Raw genomic sequence first — 5,409 nt, forward strand, 5'->3', positions numbered from 1 at the left:
ATTGCCTGCTGGAGGCAGGCAAAGAGGGGATTTTTTTAATGTGGGCTGTGCAGACATTGCAAATTGCAGCTTGAGACAGCAGGCTTGCTCCTGTTTCCCCACCGTAAGGCCTGCTGACAATTAGCATGTCTGCTTGCGCTGCTTTCCGCTGGTTTGCTTTCCTTTCCCACCTACCCACAGCAATTAACAGCGGGGAAAAGAAAAGCTGGGCACTTGCGTGTCACATGTCAGAGCGGCTGCCCAGAGGGTCCAAGCCAGGACCCAGGACATCTTTCCTGGAAAGCTCAAGGCTCTTCCAGGGCTCAATTTATAGTGTGGACAAACCAAAAGAATAAATTACTGCAGGGCATAGAAGCTACAGATCAGACAGTGAGAATTTATGGATTTTAAAGCCAAGAACGACCGTCGTCTACTCTGGCCTCCTGTGCAAAGCAGATCAACAGACTGAATCTTCCTGACCCTAACATCCGATTCGCACCATCCACCAGACTTAGGACCAGGATTTCTCGTTAGCGATTCCACTTACCAATCGCTCATTTCTAAGATTATGCGCCTTTATTGAATTTGCTTGGTTTAARCTTCCAGCTTGTCATACCTTTCCTCATGACAATCAAGCCTTATCTGCTGGTGTAGAAATCCAAACATCATCACCCTCTCTAAATTTTTAATAGCACATTAAACACCATTGTGCATTTTTTCAGCACTCAGTCAAGAAGCAGTCACCTGTGCTGTATTTGAAAGCAATATGCCCTCTGATTTTCTGTAACATCTTTGAGACGTGATYACTTAAACAACATGCGATGCTCCAGTGAGTTTTTCAGACATGCTCTTTTGTGCTTTCCCATCTGTTCCTCCTGCAGTAGACTTACCATGTGCTAAAGCCCTTTTCCCCAAAAGAAAAAAAAGGAGTTAATTACACTCCCCATCCCTAAATCTCTCAAAATCACACYGTATACCAGCTTTCCCCTTACTTTTTAATAGGTTGCGGATTACTCATCCCRCTTGCACAATTCAGCAAGGTGTGAACACAGCAGCCCAGCTCACAGACTGCAGCCATACGCCCGCCCCAGCAGCGCCGCTGGTAACAAGGTACGTTCAGATTTTAGCAGACACCCCCACACAGCAGTGCTATCCTGATGGAGAGGTTTTTCCCCCTGCATCCTTCCTTCTGTAGCTGAGAAAGCTTCGAGCTGCTCAAGAGCACCAGCTTCTCTCCCCGCTCCCGTAGCGGGCTCCCCTGCCCGGCGGCTCGGCAGAGGGTGCCGACCTCGGCGGGGCGCGGGCAGCGCTCGGCAGGGTCCRCGTCCGAGCTGCTGGATCCACCGACGCTCCTGGACGTTGGCGTAACGTCCCTCTTGCAAGAGGCTTCTTGCAGGGGCAGTTCCCAGAAGGAGCAGCTCTTTGTGCAGGTAACTCGGTCATTACACCCCAGCAAACCTCCTCTTCTGCGTAGGCCCTACACAAATGAGCGACGGGGAGGGGGGAAATGAGGCTTTCCAAGGAAAACAGGTACCGGGTTGTTTGTTTGGGTTTTTTATTTCGACATAGTAAACTCCCTGCAGAACATCTAAGCAAGCACACAAGTAGCATGTTTCTTCTGTAAAATGTAATTAACATAGCTTTCTTCCTGTTACGAAGTGTAATTGCAAATGTAGACCGAAGCACAAGAATGGGGTTATTTTCAGCTATGGTTTGTGCATTTCAAAATACTGTGACGAGTTTGGTTTGTCAAGCTGAAGACAGGGCAGACGTCTCTCTTGCTTCCTGTTTAAGCCAGTGGTCTGGGAAGGGCTGCCATAACCTATAATGACAGCTGGCTTGCTGGAAGCCACTTGTTTCCCCCAGTCTATAAATGCAATTTTCAGAGGATTAAACATATGCTACAACACGCGTACGCTTTGTTATCATCAGCGTGACATGAACACTCAGTTCTGATCAAGTAAGCGTATAACAAACAAAAATACTCAGTTCCTTATTYGTATACGTACAATCCTTATACATGGTCACACACAGCTCCCACAACCCGGTAGCAAATTCCTTCCGAGTCAAAGGAATCTCAAATTTTTCACTGCAAAAATCTTTCGCGACTCTGAAGAACTAGAGCTGGACAAAATGTTTACAAGCAAAGTTTGCTTGATCGAACGGGAGCCTTGAAGACTCGCTGCTTATTTGCGACGTCCCCTGAAGCGGCAAAGCATTTAAACGCGTCTGTAACCAAGCCGTAGGAGCTGCCGCAGGTCGGGCTGAGCGGGGCACGGGGCAGCTGCACGGCCGCAGCCGAGGGCGGCAGCGGTGAGGCACCGCCTGGCCGGAGGTCGTCCTGCCCGGACGGGTGACTCCCTGCAACGTGTCCCTGCACGCAAAATACAGCACGGGAGACAGAGAAGGAAATAACGAGTGGGTTACGTTCCCCCGCTCTTCAAGCAAGCCTAATAATTGAGCAAAAAGGGGAAATTTGCATTCCACGGGTTGAGCGCCTAGATGGCGCAAGTCAAAACGCACTCYGCTGAAGGTCTTCGGAGCTGGGCTGAATGCTCTTTACTGTACATCTCTCTAAGCCCATACAGCTTAAAAAGTACCAGCAGTTTCCTCCTACAGTTCCTMAAATCATTATAGGGCTTTAAAAGAGCGGTCCACGGCCCGGCTGTCCCCAGCTTGCCAGGGAGCTGTGGGATTCGGGGAGCTCCTCTTATGGTGGGATCCAGACCCCGTCCCCTCCTCTGCCCTTTCCGCTTGGGAGGGGTTTCTTTAGACCCAAATGAGACCTTCCCAAATACAGGCAGCAACACAGGAGGAAGATGGGAAGGTGGAACGAAGAACRAAAGTATTTTCTTTTCCAAGGAATTGCACAAGAGCCACTGGACAAAGCCTAAAGCGCTTCTAGCGACCCGAACTCCTGCTCGAGCGTAGCAGGTGTGCCGGAGGCRTTTGGCGCTTGCCTGCCCTCAGAAACCTCCGCGGACACCCACCACACGCTCACGCGTCAGTTGCTTCCTTCCTCTGCCAAGCCTTGCCGCCGGCCAAGGCTTCGAGGCTGCAGCCAGCATTGCTTGCAAAAATAAATAAATAAATAAATAAATAAAATAAAATAAAAATTTCCAGCAGCCTTTCCACTGCCGGCTCCCAAACCGTGCTTTGCCAGCAGCGTCAGCAAGGCAAATGCTGCAGTTCCTGCGGGAAAGCGAGCTGGAGCTCTCTGCTGCTCACCGCGATGGGAGCGGGCTCTGAGCCGACCGGCGCTTTCGGCCCGTGCCCCCCAGCACGGGCAGGGGGCAAACGCAGCAGCTACCTCTTACAGGCGCTGCGCTGCTACCTGCGCCGCTGCAGCAGGAAGGGAAGACAAGGTGCCCGGGCCACATACCTCGAGCAAAAGCGTCGCCGYGTGGCCGGAGCGCAGCATGGGCCAGCAGCCCTTCCCGCGGGCCGGCGCGCCCCGTCTCCGAGGCCAGCTTAGCAAACAGGCCCCGCGAGCAGCGGGAACGCGGAAAAACGCAACAAAACCGACCCCCCTCGGGCACAATTCGGAGCCAAGGACCGGCCAGAGGCAGAGGAGGCTCGGAGAGGGGCTGGCAGCAGGTGAAGCACCTTTTATGCAGGTGCTTCTCGGTGAAGCCCAGCAGCTGCGGGAGGCGCTGGGGCTGGCAGCTGTGCGTGGGCGCAGGTGTCCGTGCCGGCCCTTTGCAGCCTCCCAGCTTAACCCCGCACYGGAGAGGGGAGCCTTCGGCCTCTGTGTTGCACCTCCTGCAGCTCYGAGCCTTTCAAGGCTTTTCCGTAGGCCCTCCTGGCTATCGGAAATCTGTTGCAAGCTTCCCCGAGGGCAGGGGAGCCCTGGTTTTGCAAGCGTAAGAGGGCAGATCCGTGCTGGAGCCCTGCACAACTTTCCGCCCCCGGTCCGAGCCCGGCGTCCCCGAGAAGGGCGCCGTCCCGCTCTCTCCCTTCCCTCCTYCGGATGCGCACCCAACACGAAGTTATCTCCCAGGCCGCCGTCGCGGGGGCCACGCGGCCCCGGGACCAGCACCACCGAGGGGGAGTTTGGTCGGGGTTTTGTTGCAGGTTTCTGCAGGACGGAGCGAAGAGGGGGACGAAGGGGCCCGGCACAGCGAGGCGCCCCGGGTCTGCGGCAAGGCGCGCGGCTCAAGGCGCGTCCTCAAGCGTTTAGAGAGCCTGGCTCGCTCGCTGGGGGCTTTTCCTAAGCCCCCAGCGCAGGGAAAGTTGAGCAGTTCAGCGGTCGAGTCGCGCGTACGCAAGCAAGCCCACAGGTTTGCGCTTGCAGAAGGTAACGAAAAACACAGGGAAAGCAGCGGCCCAGCTGGAGCCGAGTCAGCCGCGCAGGAGTGCCACCCCTCGCCCAGCGGGGGGAAAAGCACCGTCTTCCCCGACGAAGAAATAAATTGTCGCAGGGGCGCCCCAGCGGGTCGTGCGAGCCGCAGCGCAGGGCAGACGGGGCAGCAGCTCGGGGAGCCCCCGCCGCCCCCCCGGGCCGCCCGTCGAGCCGGGTTTCGGCCGGTTTCCCCCGGGGCCGCAGCGGGTCCCGTCGCCCAGCCGGTTTGCAAGGGAAGCCGACTTCTCTTTCTCGCCCGCGGGCTGCAGCGATCCCGTCGCTGCCTCGTGCGCAGGCTCGGAGGACGCCGCGCTGAAAGCTTTGCAAAATATGGGAGTTTTCCACCCTCAGCGCCCGGACGCCACGAACGAGCGATAACCTCTGGCGAACGCAGGCGTTTCTCCTGGAGGCGTGACGGTCACCGTGACTGGCTTGGCCACGTCCCCACGATCGTTGATTTTTATTACGCGACTACGACTACGCTGCTAAGGGGAGCTGGGGGGGGGCGGTTAGGGAGGTTTCACGCTTTGCTTCAGGGTGCTGGGAAACCCTAAAGCACCCGAGCGAGGCACTCAGCATCCCCGCGCGAAGGGGCTCCAGGCGACAACGTTATCGCGGTTCTTCCTTGCGAAAGCAGGGAGCCCAACGCGGGCGCGCTGAAGCCCCCGGCGAAGGTTCCCCCAGAAACGCACAGCACAGCAGGGCCGGAGGCCCGAGCCGGCGGCCCGGCGCTGCCAGACCGCCCCGAAACGCTCCCAGCAAAAGCTGCTTTTCCCACTAGATGGTGCCCGGGCCTCGCCGACGGCCGGGTCCCCGCGGGCGCCCGGGCGGTTTGGGGACGGGGCCGCGCGCGCCAGCCCTCGGCTTTGCTGGAGAGCGGGCAGCGAAAACCGGCGCGCGGCTCTATGAAACGCGCGGTTTGCTTCCCGGCTTCGCACGCCGGCACGAGCGGGGCTCCGGCGCGCCGCCGCTGGCGGGGGGCTTGGGCCGGCTCAGGGGCGCCGCCGGCCCCCGCGCCTCCAGGACGCCTCCTCTTCCTCGTCCTCCTCCTCCTCCTCCTCGCGGCGGCTGTCGCTGCGGCTGCCGGG

This window comes from Rhea americana, unplaced genomic scaffold (assembly GCF_003343005.1).
Source record: "Rhea americana isolate MKP2758 unplaced genomic scaffold, rheAme1 scaffold_237, whole genome shotgun sequence".
Classification (NCBI taxonomy): domain Eukaryota; kingdom Metazoa; phylum Chordata; class Aves; order Rheiformes; family Rheidae; genus Rhea; species Rhea americana.